The 20,062-nt window shown below is 45.0% G+C and overlaps 1 protein-coding gene and 1 non-coding gene across 2 annotated transcripts in view; one reads left to right on the top strand and one right to left on the bottom strand.

The window, feature by feature from the left end:
• Positions 1–20,062, top strand: part of LOC126092515 (uncharacterized) — a 698,582-nt gene that overhangs the window by 129,374 nt on the left and 549,146 nt on the right. The window lies entirely within an intron of this gene.
• On the bottom strand, positions 667–741 carry Trnat-ugu (transfer RNA threonine (anticodon UGU)). Its single transcript has one exon. It is a non-coding gene; the product is annotated as a tRNA-Thr (tRNA).

Raw genomic sequence — 20,062 nt, forward strand, 5'->3', positions numbered from 1 at the left:
CATTGAGATTCAGTTGCCATTCCCTGCACCATGCGTCAATTCGCTGCAGATCCTCCTGCATTTCAGCACAATTTTCCATTGTTACAACCTCTCGATATACCACAGCATCATCTGCAAAAAGCCTCAGTGAATTTCCGATGTCATCCACAAGGTCATGCGCCACGCTTACTTGCTCGGAATAAACATAATGTTACTGGTATACAAAACGCGCAATGAGCTTCAAAATCGATTTTCTCAGAAACAAAGGCCCGTCGCTAAAAACCGAATAGCCAAGTACTCGGAGTAAGAGCCTCTACAACATGTTTGAAGCGCATCAAAATCAGTGATTTACAGCATGGAGGTCCCGTTGTGAGATGAAAGGGCTGGCAAAGGAGAGGAATTCATGTTGGGCCGCATCAAACCTGTCAGAAGACTGATGACTGTTTGCCATCACTTTCAATAAATGATAGCAACACGCAAACTAGTGTTTACCCTCGACACAGGCACATACTTTATGGCATATGTTTCCATCTCTTTTTAACTATATATGACGGTAGTATCTGTTCCCGAAAGAACAGTTACCGTCGATGACCATGCAGCTTTGCTAGAAATGAAATGATAATTAAATTGACACCCTAGTTGCAAGCAGGCGTTGATATACTTCATTGGGGACATGTTGAAAATGTGTGCCCCGACCGGGACTCGAACCCGGGATCTCCTGCTTACATGGTAGACGCTCTATCCATCTGAGCCACCGCGGGCACAGAGGATAGCGCGTCTGCAGGGACTTATCCCTTGCACGCCCCCCGTGAGATCCACATTCCCAACATGTCCACAACACTACATTCGTAGTGCGCCTAATAGATGTTTGCCCATCATACTCATTACTCGTGGCAGATTAATCTACCAAGTCCCGTACGAGTTCGGGCATAGCGTGTGCGTTCGCACAAGAAGGTCAAAGGCCGGGAACCCAAATTTTTAACTATATATGACGGTAGTATCTGTTCCCGAAAGAACAGTTACCGTGTAAGCAGGAGATCCCGGGTTCGAGTCCCGGTCGGGGCACACATTTTCAACATGTCCCCAATGAAGTATATCAACGCCTGCTTGCAGCTATGGTGTCAATTTAATTATTGTTTCCATCTCGTTTTCTTTTTCTTTTTTTTTAATTACCCTTAGGATACGGGCATTACTTTTGAAGCTACTACTGTTCCTAGGCAGTGCGTGAGGCCGTGGAGCACGTTCCTTCAATAGAAACGACTAAATACGATGAAATGCGGTGGGTGGAGAATGGCAGGCGCCGGCGAGGTGGCCACGCTTTCGCTGTACAGGGCTACAGTGGGGACCACCCCGTGTCGCGGACCACTTGTGCTGCGTCGCGCCGCCCACGCAATCACAAGTGCCGCCCACACTCTCTGGCGCCAGCCTATCTCAAGTAGCTTTGCATGGCGGGCGGTCCGCTCTGGTTATGGAAGCATGTCGAGTGGAGGCAGGCGGCGGCGTTCGTGAGTGCCTCCACCAGAGAGGTATCTGCATGTCTTATATCTCTGAAGAGATCACAGGGGAACGTTCAGAACCTAAGCGACGCAGGCAGGGTCAAGTAAAACGCGCGTTGTAAGACTCCCTCTGCTGTGTCACTCCCATCACTTCGCTGTAGCACCTACATCCAATGTTCTCCGTTCTTTGTTGTTTGTATTCTATCTACATAAATGATCTTCTGGATAGAGAGGATAGCAATGTGCGGCTGTTTGCTGATGCTGTGTTGTACGGGAAGGTGTCGTCATTGAGTGACTGTAGGAGGATACAAGATGACTTGGACAGGATTTGTGATTGGTGTAAAGCATGGCAGCTAACTCTAAATATAGATAAATGTAAATTAATGCATATGAATAGGAAAAAGAATCCCGTAATGTTTGAATACTCCATTAGTAGTGTAGCGCTTGACACAGTCACGTCGATTAAATATTTGGGCGTAACATAGCAGAGCGATATGAAGTGGGACAAGCATGTAATGGCAGTTGTGGGGAAGGTGGATAGTCGTCTTGGGTTCATTGGTAGAATTTTGGGAAGATGTGGTTCATCTGTAAAGGAGACCGCTTGTAAAACACTAATACGACCTATTCTTGAGTACTGCTCGAGCGTTTGGGATCCCTATCAGGTCGGATTGAGGCAGGACATTGAAGCAATTCAGAGGCGGGCTGCTAGATTTGTTACTGGTAGGTTTGGTCATCACGCGAGTGTTACGGAAATGCTTGAGGAACTCGGGTGGGAGTCTCTGGAGGAAAGGAGGCGTTCTTTTCGTGAATCGCTACTGAGGAAATTTAGAGAACCAGTATTTGAGGCTGACTGCATTACAATTTTACTGCAGCCAACTTATATTTCGCGGAAAGACCACAAAGATAAGATAAGAGAGATTAGGGCTCGTACAGAGGCATATAGGCAGTCAGTTTTCCCTCGTTCTGTTTGGGAGTGGAACAGGGAGAGAAGATGCTAGTTGTGGTACAAGGTACCCTCCGCCACGCACCGTATGGTGGATTGCGGAGTATGTATGTAGATGTATATGTAGTGAAACGTCCCCTTAGAACAATTTATACACGACTGTGCTTAAACTGACACACAATATTTTTAGTGCAACGCAATCTGACTTTCAATAATCCCTACAAAACAATGGCCCTGACTAACTTTAACCTATACCTTTCACAAATCACTTACCTCACAAAAATCTTCGTTACTGGAACTACTGCAATACAGCGAGCGCCACTACTGCCAGCTAAATAAAAGATTCAAACTACGGAAGGCACTAACTACTGATAGGGATAGTTAGCAAATGAAAGATATTAATAGAGAACAAACAATGTATTTACTTTAATAGTCATAATATATATAGCAGTTCATGACAAATTTCAAAACTCCGCCATCTCTCTCCCCACATCCACCACTGCTGGCGGCTCACCTCCAACTGCGCAACGCTACGCGCTGTTCACATCCAGCTGCCGCTGCCTAACACTACAATGGCAGACAACAATGCAAACTAGCCACAGGCTGCACACAGCACAGTCAGTGATTTTCATACAGAGCGCTACGTAACGTTGCCAATAAGAAAATATAAACAGCCTACTTACAGTAGATATTCTTGTGGGTGGAGAAGGGCATCCTGGATGTTCTGCACTACTTTCTCTGCTGGGTTGATTAGAGAGACTGAAGAGCACAGAGACTGAAGGGTACTAAGGGAGTCGAAACAGACGAGGATTTCAGCATGAATGACGCATCTCATCTCCTGAGCACCCTCTAGATTACGTATGATTCGGCACCGAACACAGAGAAGTCTTGAGGCCACCGAATCTTGAGCCAACGACATGAACATTACATTCTAAATTTACTTTCTTCCTTCCAAAGACTAATTTGGCCTGTAAAAGAGTGTGATGTCACCTGTCTCCTGGACAGATCTCGCATTCACCGGAGCGCAGCTGCGCCTCTAGCTACAGGCCCTTTTAAACTCGTGTAGTTACGGCCCCCCCACTCGGCTGACAGATCGCTGGTGTGTGCAGATGGAAGCGACGCCAGCAGCGGCCTTACTGGACGCAGTGCTCTTGCAGTCGTCCAGATGCTATCTGCCACAAAAGAAAAGGGGCCGACACGGCGTCCAGACAAGTCCGCAGGGACACTGGCCATGTACCTCTTGACGTCCCTGATGCCATCCAAGGTCTCCGTGTGGGTAACCTCCAACCGTCAGGCAGGACAGCGCAGATTCGTCTTGGATGCTGTGCCGCTGACGGAGGCCCCAGAGTCTGAACAGAGCAGACGTTGCAGTCGGAAAGGAGATTTGTATCCCCACCACAAAGAAGAAATCTGGTGCTACTCGTCGCTGATGCTTGTTCAGACAGTGGGTGAGCTCATGAGACAAAAGTATGCCACCAGGCGAGTAATTACTTCGGAAGGATATACCATAACTGTTATTAATACTGACAAGGGTAAAATCATACAGTGATAGAAGAGGAAACATTTTAGTAATCATGGAGACGCAAACGAGTCGTGCAAATGTGTGGTTACGAGCTGGCTGTGACTTCTATATTAGATAGCGTCCTAATTAGTACAAACTGTTTTGGATGTAAGCTTTTCAATTTATTCTCCACCTTGCGAGGCGCCGGGGTGGAGAAGAGTTTGTACCTCGTTAATTCTGACGAACTTTGCATGAGAACGAGAGATGCACTTGACCCCTTCCTTACGTACCTCCTAATTAATTATGCGCACGACGGAGACGAGGGGAAATCATGGTGGACCTTGCTAGTTGGTAAAATAAGCACAATCACAATAATTTGGTAAAATCGTAATCCACTCACAGAGAAAAAAAAAAGAGAACTTTATCATAATAAACAACAATAAATAGTGTAACCTCTCCACAGAATATATATATATATATATATATATATATATATATATATATATATATATATATATAATATTATGAACCATGAACCAAGTGTAACCTCGCCACAGAAATAATAATTAAATGAATTTTTAAAGTATTGTAACCTCTGAACAAAATTAATTTTAATGTAACCTCTGAACAAAATTGGCTCCCATTTATGATCTCTATGCTGAAATGCATTCACATTTAATGTAACCACAAAATTCAATTCCTAAATCCGGAAATTATAAAAAAAAAATTAGTAACCTGGTAAATTTTATGACGACAGCAGCGCTGCGCCTCGGCCCTGTATTCTGAATAAAAAAAAGGAAAAATTCTTACCTCAATAAAAACTGCGAATATACCTGCTCCTACGTAAAAACTTTTTGGCACAGCTTCGTGCAATGCTGGCCTATATTTTTTTCTGATTCTTGGAAGGAATGATCATGCATTGGAAATATTCTTTAAATTGAAATGAATGCTTTTCTTTAAAAGAAATTACTTTATATTATAAAAATTATTATTGGGGGAATTTTTTAAAGAAATTAATGACAGTTAATATACACTCCTGGAAATTGAAATAAGAACACCGTGAATTCATTGTCCCAGGAAGGGGAAACTTTATTGACACATTCCTGGGGTCAGATACATCACATGATCACACTGACAGAACCACAGGCACATAGACACAGGCAACAGAGCATGCACAATGTCGGCACTAGTACAGTGTATATCCACCTTTCGCAGCAATGCAGGCTGCTATTCTCCCATGGAGACGATCGTAGAGATGCTGGATATAGTCCTGTGGAACGGCTTGCGGACGTGCATAGTCCTGTTGGAACAGCAAGTTCCCTTGCCGGTCTAGGAATGGTAGAACGATGGGTTCGATGACGGTTTGGATGTACCGTGCACTATTCAGTGTCCCCTCGACGATCACCAGTGGTGTACGGCCAGTGTAGGAGATCGCTCCCCACACCATGATGCCGGGTGTTGGCCCTGTGTGCCTCGGTCGTATGCAGTCCCGATTGTGGCGTTCACCTGCACGGCGCCAAACACGCATACGACCATCATTGGCACCAAGGCAGAAGCGACTCTCATCGCTGAAGACGACACGTCACCATTCATCCCTCCATTCACGCCTGTCGCGACACCACTGGAGGCGGGCTGCACGATGTTGGGGCGTGAGCGAAAGACGGCCTAACGGTGTGCGGGACCGTAGCCCAGCTTCATGGAGACGGTTGCGAATGGTCCTCGCCGATACCCCAGGAGCAACAGTGTCCCTAATTTGCTGGGAAGTGGCGGTGCGGTCCCCTACGGCACTGCGTAGGATCCTACGGTCTTGGCGTGCATCCGTGCGTCGCTGCGGTCCGGTCCCACGTCGACGGGCACGTGCACCTTCCGCCGACCACTGGCGACAACATCGATGTACTGTGGAGACCTCACGCCCCACGTGTTGAGCAATTCGGCGGTACGTCCACCCGGCCTCCCGCATGCCCACTATACGCCCTCGCTCAAAGTCCGTCAACTGCACATACGGTTCACGTCCACGCTGTCGCGGCATGCTACCAGTGTTAAAAACTGCGCTGGAGCTCCGTATGCCACGGCAAACTGGCTGACACTGACGGCGGCGGTGCACAAATGCTGCGCAGCTAGCGCCATTCGACGGCCAACACCGCGGTTCCTGGTGTGTCCGCTGTGCCGTGCGTGTGATCATTGCTTGTACAGCCCTCTCGCAGTGTCCGGAGCAAGTATGGTGGGTCTGACACACCGGTGTCAATGTGTTCTTTTTTCCATTTCCAGGAGTGTACATTACTAGATATGCGCAAGGCTGCTTCTTTACCTTCTACAATAATACTTATCCTCCAGAGTCCCGACCAGAGCAGACTGCCGACACACGCAGGCACGCGCCGACTACAGTCGACTACCGCTGACTCACTCAGACTACTCAAGACTACTGCCGACTAGCGACAAGCAACAACTAACTACATACTACTCTCTGGTCAGAGACTCTGCCATGCCTCGCCCATCGCCGGCAACGCATACGTCTTACAATGGGATTCTGCATATATCTACGAAATGATATGCAGCTTAAATATTACAATTAGATTTATTATACATAAGAACATAAAGGCACCTGATTATCGACACAAACAGCATGTTAAAGGATAGGGCATTCTGAACTATTATGCGAATAAGAGTTGGCTTGAGAACAAGTGCTACTACTCTCTGTGATGCAATAGCTTGACGAAAATGACTGGAGGTCCTAATCAATCAAATATTACTCTCCCGACTATATTGCGGTATCGCTGAGCTCACGTGGGATCACACGGAGAAACAAGCAAGGTGGACTTGTGGCTAAACGAGCACGTGTGCTGCTGAGGACTTTAGTATAAAACTGATAGGTCGTACAATTCCGAGGCCGCAAAATACTTCAGCAATCCTGAAATTTGTAGCAGGTCGTCGGTAGGCAGCTTTCTGATGGTGTAGGCGCCGACGTCTGGTGTGCAGCAACTCTGTTTCAACCCGTGGCCTCGAAGGCTGTCCGAGAATTCTAAGTTCTGCCGAAAAAAGTGCGACTAAGTCACAAGACCGTCCGACTCCGACGAAGATCAGGTCCTGAAAACTCCTGCGCCGGAGCAACGCAAGAGAGAAGCCGATATTGCTCAACTCCCTACTATCCTCGAAAACCGCGAATCATCATTCAGTGCTTATTCCAAAACTCCCCCACACTGTCTGAGAACATCATTCGCGCCAACAGTGACCGTCCCGTCCAATTTCGAGCAGGGCTTTATGACGTCAACTAGCCTCAATTTAAGTTGACCAATCACGCCTCTGCTATTCAGTTGAGGGCACTGAACTTTCCATTTGACCGGCTACGAAAACAACATGCCTAGACCACCGGCCATCCGGCGCCAGACAGTCGCACCCAGCAGGGCACAGTCCACAAGTATTCTCAGAATCAAGAGGACAAGCTGGCCGGAGTGGCCGTGCGGTTCTTGGCGCTACAGTCTGGAACCGAGCAACCACTACGGTCGCAGGTTCGAATCCTGCCTCGGGCATGGATGTTTGTGATGTCCTTAGGTTAGTTAGGTTTAACTAGTTCTAAGTTCTAGGGGACTAATGACCTCAGCAGTTGAGTACCATAGTGCTCAAAGCCATTTGAATAACTGTTTAACAGTGTGTGCTCCATCTCTAACACGCAGGACATAACTACGCAGGATATCTAAACGACACTGTCCGTCGTAGTATATCCTCACTAATGGTGCAAAAATGGTTCAAATGGCTCTAAGCACTATGGGACTTAACATCTGAGGTCAGCAGTCCCCTAGAACTTAGAACTACTTAAACCTAACTAACCTAAGGACATCACACACAACCATGCCCGAGACAGGATTCGAACCTGCGACCGTAGCAGCAGCGTGGTTCCGGACTAAAGCGCCTAGAACCGCTCGAGCACAGCGGCCGGCACTAATGGTGCAATTGCTGATCTTGTGCGAGTCGCACTTCCTTCAGGTCCACACCTGCGTCTGGTTGGTAGCATCCTCAACAAAGTCCCAAAGTAAAAAACCTGGCAGGATTACGTCTGAAGCCCTTGGGACCAGGAAATGGGCTCACCTATGCCAAACCAGCGACCTGGAAATGTGTCGTGTGAAGTCTTCCTTACGATCGGGGCCCAGTGAGGATGGGACCAGCCTGCTGCAGCATGTCGGGTTGCAGTTTTTGAAACCTGTCGAAACGCAGACTGTTCCAGCATGTCCAGAGAAACAGCCTCTACAAAGAAAAACTATCCCACTACACGTTAGTGAGGCATACCACGCCATACCTTTACCTTTGGAACTGTCGCACACAATTTCTATCCTAAAACAGGGGTTCTCAGAGAACCAGATCCTCAAATTATACCGCCTGAAAGCAAACTTCGTCCGTGATGTTCACCTTTTTCAGGTAGTCTAGGTCATCGTCTTAAATGCAAACGCTTCTTTGCCCTTTCTGCGTCTAGTCAGGCTGCTCCTTCTAGACCTGAAGACTCAGCTTCAAATGGTTCAAATGGCTCTGAACACTATGGGACTTAACATGTAGGTGATCAGTCCCCTAGAACTTAGAACTACGTAAACCTAACTAACCTAAGGACATCACACACTTCCGTGCCCGAGGCAAGATTCGAACCTGCGACCGTAGCAGTCGCGCGGTTCCCGACAAAAGCGTCTAGAAGCGCTCGGCCACCGCGGCCGGCAGCTTCAGCTTCTTGTGCAACACCCCGTGCACTATTGTTGGTGTGTTGGTGGTAGCTGCAACTGTCAAGGTGCCTGGCGGATTGATTTAGTTGGGCTACAGGTAATTGCCTGTTGCACCCGTTCGATATCTGCTTCCCTCGTGCATCATCGCCCAGTACTCGTCCTTTTCACGATACTTGCGGATTATTTGAACATCGACAGGACGTTAAGGTGGTGTGCTTCTGTAACTTGAAACGTCCCCTTAAAAAAATTATACAAGACTGTGCTTAAACTGACATACAATATTTTTTAGCGCAACGCAATCTGACTTTCAGTAATCCCTACAAAAGAATGGCCCTGACTAACATTAACCTATACGTTTCACAAATCACTTACCTCACAAAAATCTTCGTTACTCAAACTACTGCAATACAGCGAGCGCCACTACTGCCAGCTAAATAAAAGATTCAAACTACGGAAGGCACTAACTACTGATAGGCATAGTTAGCAAACGAAAGATTTTAATAGAGGACAAACAAAGTATTTACCTTAATAGTCATAATATATATATAGTAGTTCATGACATCCATTCATACAAATGTACTGTTTCTGATGGACACACTTCCAGATTATCTGCTCTCAAAAATCCGCCATCTCACTTCCCCACATCCACCACTGCTGGCGGCTCACCTCCAACTGCGCAACGCTACGCGCTGTTAATAGACAACTGCCCAACACTACAATAGCCAACAACAATGCAAACCAGCCACAGACTGCACACAGCACAGCCAGTGATTTTCATACAGAGCGCTATGTGGCGTTACCAATAAAAAGACCTATACAGTCTACTTACAAACTTAATGTGGAAGTTCCATTGTACCTGTGTGTCAGATTTTCTCTCTATCATCTCAACCATTCCAAAATCTGCTAGGGTGGGCTTCGGTGAAAGGGGGACGGGCGTGGCAGAGAGGAGATCGTAAAGCTCGTTTTGAAACACTCTGTATATATATACCTTACTGCCCAGCCACTATAGAAGAGAGACCGTATGAAATATTTCTGGCTTTACATCTTGAAATCTGAATAAAAACTGAAGCGCCAAACGAATCGGTATAGGCACCCGCATTCATACACAGAGATATGTAAACAGGCAGAATACGGCGCTGCGATCAGCAACGCCTATATAAGACAAAAAGTGTCTGGCGCAGTTGTTAGATTGATTACTGCTGCTACAATGGCAGGTTATCAAGGTTTAAGTGAGTTTGAACGTGGTGTTATAGTCGGCGTACGAGCGATAGGACACAGCATCTGCAAGGTAGCGATGAAATGAGGATCTTTCCCGTACTACCATTTCACGAGTGTGCCGTGAATATCAGGAATCCGGGAAAACATCAGATCTCCGACATCGCTGCTGCCGGTAAAAGATGCTGCAAGAGCGGATCCAACGACGACTGAAGAGAATCGTTCAACGTGACAGAAGTGCAACCCTTCCGCAGATTGCTGCAGATTTCAATGTTGGGGCATCAACAAGTGTCAGCGTGCCAATCATTTAACGAAACATCATCGATATGGGCTTTCGAAGCCGAAGGCCCACTCGTGTGCCCTTCATGACTGCTCGAGACAAAGGTTTACGCCGCCTGGGTCTGTCAATTTCGTCATTGGACTGTTGATGACTGGAAGCATGTTGCCTGGTCGGACGAGTCTCGTTTCAAATTGTATCGAGTGGGTGGACGTGTACGGGTATTAATCCATGGACCCTGCATGTCAGCAGGGGACTTTTCAAACTGGTGGAGGCTCTGTAATGATGTGAGATAAGTGCAGTTGGAGTGATATGAGCCCCCTGGTACGTTTAAATACGACTCTGACAGATGACACGTACAGTCGTGGACAAAACGATCGAAACCCCTCGCCTTTTCGTTATGCTGATCCGCACAGGTCTAAGGTCTGCTACACAGCATAACAGGCAAGGCGAAGGAGTGCTACCAACATACTACGCACAGGCGTTAAACTGAAAAACTATCCGAACTTTGTCAGACCGTTTTCAATCATGTGTAAGACTATATTAAAGCTGATTAGTGTGTTAAACACAACACGTAAATATGAGATATAAATGAAAGAAGGGACGCTAATTACTATGAACTGTACTGATAAAAATGAATTTCAGCTTATCGAGGTAACATAACTGTTTTAGTAAGACAGAGTAACCCAGATCGTTACGAATTAGCAAAATATTATGCGCATTCGGCCGCGAAAGGTCCTAATCTCGACGAAGGCAGATAGACTATCAGTAAAGCAATTTTAAGAAATTCTCGCGCTCCCAATACGTTTTATTGCTACCTTTATTCTGTACCGGCGCCCTGTGGATGTCAATATGAAACTCTTGTATAATTTCATACTTGTTACTGCCTACTTTTTCCTCTTCTGTCAATAAATGAATTGGCACTGAATGACTTTTCACTGAATTTCATTATGAATCTTCACGCATTCCTAAATTTGCACACTTTCATGGTAGGTCAGCAACGGTAATCCAGTATGACTGCTGTGAACGTTGACACAGAACCTTTCGCGGCGCATAATATTTTGCTAATTCGTAACGATCTGGGTTACTTTGTCTTACTAAAACAGTTATGTTATCTCGATAAGCTGAAATTCATTTTTATTAGTACAGTTCATAGTAATTAGCGTTCCTTCTTTCATTTATATCTTATATTTACGTGTTGTGTTTAACACACTAATCAGCATTACTAATCTTACACATGACTGAAAACGGTCTGACAAAGTTCGGACAGTTTTTCAATTTAACGCCTGTGCATAGTATGTTGGTAGCACTTCTTTGCCTTGCCTGTTATGCTGTGTAGCAGACTTTAAAGCTGTGCGGATCAGCATAACGAAAAGGCGAGGGGTCTCGATCGTTTTGTCCACGACTGTACGTAAGCATCCTGTCTGATGACCTGCGTCCATTCATGTCCATTGTGCATTCCGACGGACTTGGGCCATTCCAGCAGGACAATGCGGCACTGCATACGTCCGGAACTGCCACAGAGCGGCTCCAGGAACACTCTTCTGAGTTTAAACACTTCCGCTGGCCACCAGCCTCCACAGACGTGAATATTATTGAGCATATCCGGAATACCCTCCAGCACTACTTCATACATTAGTCGAGTCCATACAGAGTCGAAACGCGGCACTTCTGCGTGCTCGTGGGGCCCTACACGATATTAGGCAGATATACCAGCGTCTTTGGTTCTTCAGTGTCTACTGTCAGTCCGTCCATGTTCGTTCAAAAATGGTTCAAATGGCCCTAAGCACTATGGGACTTAACATCTGAGGTCATCAGTCCCCTATAACTTAGCACTACTTAAACCTAACTAACCAAAGGACATCACACACATCCGTGCCCGAGGTAGGATTCGAACCTGCGACCGTAGCAGCCGCGTGGTTCCGGATTGAAGCGCCTAGAACCTCTCTGCCTCAGCGGCCGACCCATGTTCGTTTCAAGTCAACACTTTAACTATGTAAGCCTATAATTTTTATCTGAACCAGGATTCAGATGACGACTAACGTCGAAACATGTAAAAAAGGGTTAATAAATGAAGGAATACTGCTTTCTATCTTTATCTACATTACAATTCCTTCATCTGCGACCAATTCAGCAAACTGCAAAGTACGCTAATTACTCACCATGGTCGCCTCCCTCCTGAGTGTCTTTATGGCGCACCTCTGTTATTTGCATGCTTGTTCATTGTGTTTTGCACTGACGCCCGTGGCCTTGTTGCTACCTGTTCAGCGACTGCGGGGGCCGCAGCCTTTCTCATTCTGCGCACTACGGAGACAATGGAATGCGAACAACTTAACGACCTTCAGGCACTGTGTGGGCATCTCTGCTTTTCAATGTTCCCGTACCCTGAGTGAATATGTCGCTGACGTCAGTTAACCAGGTGCAGCCGTTACCGTATCTAATAGTGCTGCTGTCCACAGTAAGTTTGAGCAGGATTAACGCCCAGAACCAGGTGGACAGGTGGGTCTTAAGGGTAAGGTGGGCATGCGTTGTTAGGAGCAGAGTAATGTCTTCCTTGTCGATATCGTACATCCACCAGGAGCCACTTTTTGTCCAGGGAGAGCACCCGCGGCCGAAACCACCATAGCTGATGCCGAAGCTGGATCTACTGGCCGTGTATTAAAATCTGTACTTCTCGGAAATTTCTCCCTGTGAGATGTGACCTTCACAAGTTCCTGGGTAATTCTTTCGACGCCAAAATATCTGAACTAATTCGGAATGGAGTGTGTCAATGTAATTCCCGTTCCGATCACTATCTTCTTAGATTTATATTTTTAATTACAATTCACTTTTCTTTGCTTGAGCTCAACTTGTCATTGTATCCGCTCTACGGATGTAAGAAAATTTGTCAGCTGTGCGACGCTTTGGTGTTTATTCTAAATTACCATTTCCTAACTTAATGACTGTGACTGTTTAAGAAGATTATGAAAGAGATATCTTTACTTACTTATTTCTTAAGAGAAGTTTTGTTATGATTTTTTTTTCATTTATTTCTGGCACAGATTGCTTGGTGTAGCACGAACTGAAAGTTTAGTTCTGTCAATCTGTGGTTAAAACTTAAAAGGGCTTATTATCATTTAACAACCTCTTATGTTCAGAGTATTTGGTGATTGTGGTGTTTTATTTTGTGCTATCACGTGTGGTGAAAATAAATGTAAACAGTTTTTAGTGTGGCTGAGCAACAGTCATACAATAAGTTTTAAATGAACACACCGTCATTTGGCTGTATTGCTGTTTATTGAATTACGATCCAGGTTTCGACCTAGTGAGCCATTTTCAAGTAATTGAATTTATATCATACACAGGGAGGATCATTGATAGTGACCGGAACAAATATCTCACGAAATAAGCATCAAACGAAAAAACTACAAAGAACGAAACTCGTCTAGCTTGAAGGGGGAAACCAGTCGGCGCTATGGTTCGCCCGCTAGATGCCGCTGCCATAGGTCAAACGGATATCAACTGCGTTTTTTGAAATAGGAACCCCCATTTTTATTACATATTAGTGCAGTACGTAAAGAAATAGGAATGTTTTAGTTGGACCACTTTTTTTGCTTTGTGATAGCTGGCACTGTAATAGTCGCAAACGTGTAAGTACGTGGTATCACGTAACATTCCGCCAGTGCGGACGGTATTTGCTTTGTGATACATTATCCGTGTTAAAATGGACCGTTTACCAACTTCGGGAAAGGTCGATAACTTGTTGATGTATGGTTATTGTGATCAAAATGCCCAACGGGCGTGTGCTATGTATGCTGCTCGGTATCCTGGACGACATCATCCAAGTGTCCGGACCGTTCGCCTGATAGTTACGTTATTTAAGGAAACAGGAAGTGTTCAGCAACATGTGAAACGTCAACCACGACCTGGAACAAAAGATGATGCCCAAGTAGGTGTTTTAGCTGCTGTCGCGGCTAATCCGCACGTCAGTAGCAGACAAATCGCGCGAGAATCGGGAATCTCAAAAACGTTGGTGTTGAGAATGCTTCATCAACGTCGATTGCACCCGTACCCTACTTCCAAGCACCAAGAATTGCATGGCAACGACTTTGAACGTCGTGTACAGTTCTGCCACTCGGCACAAGAGAAACTACGAGATGATGACAGATTTTTTGCACGCTTTCTATTTAGCGATGAAGCGTCATTCACCAACAGCGGTAACGTAAACCGGCATAATATGCACTACTGGGCAACGGAAAATCCACGATGGCTGCGACAAGTGGAACATCAGCGACCCTGGCGGGTTAATGTACTGTGTGGCATTATGGGAGGAAGGATAATTGGCCCCCATTTTATCGATGGCAATCTAAATGGTGCTATGTATGCTGATTTCCTCCGTAATGTTCTACCGATGTAACTACAAGATGTTTGACTGCATCACAGAATGGCGATGTACTTCCAACATGATGGATGTCCGGCACGTAGCTCGCGTGCAGTTGAGGCGGTACTGAATAGCATATTTCATTACAGGTGGATTGTTCGTCGAAGCAAGATGCCATGGCCCGCACGTCCACCGGATCTGACGTCCCCGGATTTCTTTCTGTGGGGAAAGTTATAGGATATTTGCTATCGTGATCCACCGACAACGCCTGACAACATGCGTGAGCGCATTGTCAATGCATGTACGAACTTTACGGAAGGCGAACTACTCGCTGTTGAGAGGAATGTCGTTACACGTATTTCCAAATGCATTGAGGTTGACGGACATCATTTTGAGCATTTATTGCATTAATGTGGTATTCACAGGTAATTACGCTGTAACAGCATGCGTTCTCAGAAATGATAAGTTCACAAAGGTACATGTATCTCATAGTTACAACCGAAATAAAATGTTCAAACGTAACTACGTTCATTATTTTAATTTAAAAAACCTACCTGTTACCAACTCTTCGTCGAAAATTGTGAACCATATGTTTGTGACTCTTACAGAGCCATCTATCACAAAGCGAAAAAAGTGGTCCAACTAAAACATTCATATGTCTTTACGTACTACACGAATATGTAATAAAAATGGGAGTTCGTATTTAAAAAAAAAAAAAAGTTGATATCCGTTTGACCTATGGCAGCTCCATCTAGCGGACCAACCATAGCGTCATCTGGTTTCCCCCTTCAAGCAAGACAAGTTTCGTTCTTTGTAGTTTTTTCGTTTGAAGCTTATTTCGTGAGATATTTGGCCCAGTCACGATCAATGGACCACCCTGTATATGCAATGTCATATATAAGCATTAAATGTTAATGACATAAACTCAGTTACTTGGAAATGCCATAAAAGGCCGAAACCTGTGTGGTAATTAAATAAAAAAACAATACAGTCAAATGCCGGTGTGTTCATTTTAAAAAACAGTAAATAAATGTGATCGTTCAAAAGATAAATGATGCAAGAATTGCGGGCTTTCCCTTCCATGATTTTCTTTTCCTATCCCAGCCTGTATCTAGAGGTTTCAGTATCCAACAGCAGTTATCCGTCAAAGTAAAACACCGCTAAAAGGCAGTAATGCATTGACTAACACAGCCGGATGTAAGGATTCCAGGTGGGTGGGAGGCAGCTAAGCAAATTATACCACAGTGATCCACTGACAAGGTGATAATACATGAAAAATTCTTAAGACCTCCGCTGTCCTTCCCCCTCACCACGCCACTTCCTACTCCATCGTCCCTCCTACTTTTTGGTTTCTTGTACAGCTTCCTTTCAAGTTTGACTCTAAAAAGTTTCTGAAGTTTTAATTATATTTAAGAAAGTATCAAAATTCACCACAAACTTTTTTGATTATATGAAGTTTTTAAATACAAATTTTTAATAACGTTTTAGGAAGCAATTTTTTTCGAATTTTAAAGTTTTTAAGATTTATTTAGGGGTCACTGTCGGCAAATCTATTCCTTGGACGTAATATAACTATCCGGTGGTCGTCTTTTACGTTATTAAACGCCCTTGGTTCATGAATTTCTTTTAGGTTACGATAACTTACAGGCAACATTAATGAAAATGAATGTGAACTTTTTGAACTTGGGTACCCCAATATTCCTTGTTCTCATTAACCATTCGCGTGTTCTCCCAAAGAACCACCGATCATTTGGTTGTGCCCGCGCGGCATCAGCGCATGCGCAAGCTGTTTACCGGTAATCTGTTAACTTTCATGTCGTCAGCAATAGAAAGAACTCTGTCGCATCCCCTGTTTCGCGATTGAGTATAGGCCGGATAAGCAGTTTTTCATGTTCTATTTTTCCGTCAATATAGCTACTTACTTGACGCATTTTGACCACGTTACTTAGAATATCCGTCCATTTTCCTGCAACCACCCCTTGATATTCCAAGCTAGCCGCGTAATAGGTCTTAACAATTTTTCATGTATTTTACCCTTACAAATGAATCACTGTGGTATAATTTGTTTAGGCCCCATCCACTGTAATGGTTCAAATGGCTCTGAGCACTATGGGACTTAACATCTATGGTCATCAGTCCCCTAGAACTTAGAACTACTTAAACCTAACTAACCTAAGGACATCACACAACACCCAGTCATCATGAGGCAGAGAAAATCCCTGACCCCGCCGGGAATCGAACCCGGGACCCCGGGCGTGGGAAGCGAGAACGCTACCGCACGACCACGAGCTGCGGACCCACTGTAATGGATCAGAAGCCAGATATTCGGCTGATTTTTTCGACATACTGCTTTTAGCTGTGTTTTATTTGGACGGACAACAAGTTTTGGGAATCAAATTCCGAGCTTCTTAGTTCTAATGTTTTAGCTACGAGAGTAAAAGGATTTCTGTCGAATTGTCTCTTAAATCGTATATATCAACTAGGAACAGAAGTAGCAGAAATGGTAACAGCGGGAAATTTAGCATCAGGATCAATGGTCACGAAGTAGATGCAGTGAAGTAATTCTGCTACCTAGGCAGCGAAATAACCAGTGACGGACGGAGCAAGGAGGACATGAAAAGCAGACTAGCAGTAGCAAAAAGGGAATTCCTGGCCAAGAGAAGTTTACTAGTACCAAATATAGTCCTTAATTTGAGGAAAACATTTCTGACAGTGTGGGTTTCGGAGCTCAGCACTGTATGGCAGTGAAACATGGACTGTGGGAAAACCGGAACAGAAGAGAATCCAAGCATTTCAGATGTGGTGCTACAGTAAAAAGTTGAAAAGTAAGTGGACTGATAAGGGAAGGAATGCTGAGGTTATGCCCAGAATGGAGAGGAAAGAAATATATGGAAACCGAGCGGTTCTAGGCGCTTCAATCTGGAACCGCGCGACCGCTAAGGTCGCAGGTTCGAATCCTGCCTCGGGCATGGATGTGTGTGATGTCCTTAGGTTAGTTAGGTTGAAGTAGTTCTAAGTTGTAGGGGACTGATGACCTCCGATGTTAAGTCTCATAGGGCTCAGAACCATTTGAATCAAATATATGGAAAACACTGACATGGAGAAGGGACAGAATGGTACGGCATCTGTTAGTACATCAGGGAATGACTCCTTGGTACTAATGCGGGTTACAGGCGAAAAAATCTGTAGAGAAAGACAGAGTGTGGAATACATCGAGCACATAATTGAGAAAACGTAGGGTGCAAGTGCTTCAGAAGACTGATGACTAAAAAATACAAATAAAAAGAAAGAGAGGTTGGGGAAACCCGAATATACTTTGCCGTCACTAGAATTCTGAAATATTTACTGAATGTTCTGTGTTCTGTGGTGTAGGAGTTTCGCGAGACTGGGAAAGTAGCTCCGCTTAATAGCGCTGTCATCGGTAACATTACCATCGCTATCGCACAGCGGAAAGATTGATTGCGCCTTGCCGCTGCTATGCTTCACATATTACCAGATTCTATTCGAATTTTCTGCCAGATTTCGAGACAGAGCTTCTTTGACCCAATCTTGGAGGTTTAGCGTTCTTCTTAATCTGGCATGCTGTTTTTGTTCCTGCAACTTGTTTGGTGTACCACAGGGGGATCTGCTCCGTCAACCAGTTTCGGCGTAACACTACGCCGTCTTCAGCTATTCTGAGTGGCTTGTAGGAACAATCCCATCTCCTGTACAGTCGAAATAGACGCCAGCATACACTCACTGAGATCCGTAGACCCTTTAACAATGCGAGCGTTTCGATCATCACTTGCAGACTGTTCAAAACAGCAAAAATAAAATAAAATTGGAAATACGGACGTCTAAAGTGTTTCGATTTCACATTTTATATTGTACAGCCGAGGTCCCCCGCTATAAACCTTACTTTAAACATTACAGAAAATTCTAAATTGCCGCCAATGCTATTTCTTGAATTCAAGCGACATAATAAAAACTTATGTAGTAACAACTTTTGATGTGACAATGCTTAACAATTTGTCGTATTAGGACGGAGTATAAAAGGAAAAAGGAGTATAAAGCCAAAATTTTCGGTATCGGAATTTATCTTCTGTCGGACTCAATCACAAAATTTTTACTTGTGGCTAGATCTTCAAAAATTACAATGGAAACAAATAAATAAAATTACATCAACTTTAAGAAGCTTATCTTCAAATAACGTGAGGTCCATATCAGTGGACCAGCATACAGTTCACGTAATTTACGTGGTACATTGTCAACCTACCTAAAAGGCCAGGATGTTGCTCGTACTATACAGATGACATAAGCTGTACATATCTTCTCCTCACACAGCTAGTGCTACACGCGCACTTCCTCTGTGTCTGACTTCAAAACATAAAAACAATACACTGAAGAGCCAAAGAAACTAGTACACCTGCCTAATACCGTGTAGGCTCCCCGCGAGCACGCACCAGTGCCGCAGTACGACGTGGCATGGACTCGACTAATGTCTGAAGTAGTGCTGGAGGGAACTGACACCATGAATCCTGCAGGGCTCTCCACAAATACGTAAGAGTGCGAGGGGGTGAAGATCTCATCTGAGCAGAACGTTGCAAGGCAACCCATATATGCTCAGTAATGTTCATGTCTGGGGAGTTTGGTGGCCAGCGGAAGTGTTTAAACTCGGAAGAGTGTTCCTGGAGCCACTCTGTAGCAATTCTGGACGTGTGGGTTGTCGCATTGTCCTGCTGGAATTGCCCAAGTCCGTCGGAATCCGCAAAGGATATGAATGGCTGCAGGTGATCAGAAAGGATGCCTAAGTACGTGTCACCTGTCAGAGTCGTATCTAGATGTATCGGGGGTCCCGTATCACTCCAACTGCACATGTCCCGCTCCATTACAGAGCCTCCATTAGCTTGAACAGTCCCCTGCTGACATGCAGGGTCCATGGATTCATGAGGTTTTCACTATACCGGTACACGTCCATCCTCTCCGTACACTTTGAAACTAGACCCGACTGGCCAGCCTGGATGTTTCCACTTGTCAACAGTCCAATGTCGGTGTTGACGATGACAGGCGAGGAGTAAGGCTTTGTGTCGTGCAGTCATAAAGGGTACACTAGTGGGTCTTTGGCTCCGAAAGCCCACATCGATGACGTTTCGTTGAATGGTTTGCTCGCTGAGACTTGATGGCGCAGCACTGAAATTTGCAGCAGTTTACGGAAGGCTTGCACTTCTGTCACGATGAACGATTCTCTTAAGTCGTTGTTGGTCCGATTCTTGCAGGATCTTTTTCCGGCCACTGCGATGTCCGAGATTTGATGTTTCACCGAATTCTTGATAGTCACGTTACACTCGCGAAATGGTCATACGGGAAAATCCCTACTTCATCGCTACTTCGGAGATGCTGTGTCCCATCGCTCGTGCGCCACGTTCAAACTCACTTAAATCTTCTACCACTGTAGCAGTAGAAAGCGATCCAACAACTGCGCCAGACACCTGTTGTCTTATATAGGCGTTGCTGATCGCAGCGCCGTATTCTACCTGTTTACATATCTCTGTATTTGGATATGCATTCCTACACCAGTTTCTTTGGCGCTTCACTGTATGATTCTGTAT

This window comes from Schistocerca cancellata, chromosome 7, assembly GCF_023864275.1.
Source record: "Schistocerca cancellata isolate TAMUIC-IGC-003103 chromosome 7, iqSchCanc2.1, whole genome shotgun sequence".
NCBI classification, from domain to species: Eukaryota; Metazoa; Arthropoda; class Insecta; order Orthoptera; family Acrididae; genus Schistocerca; species Schistocerca cancellata.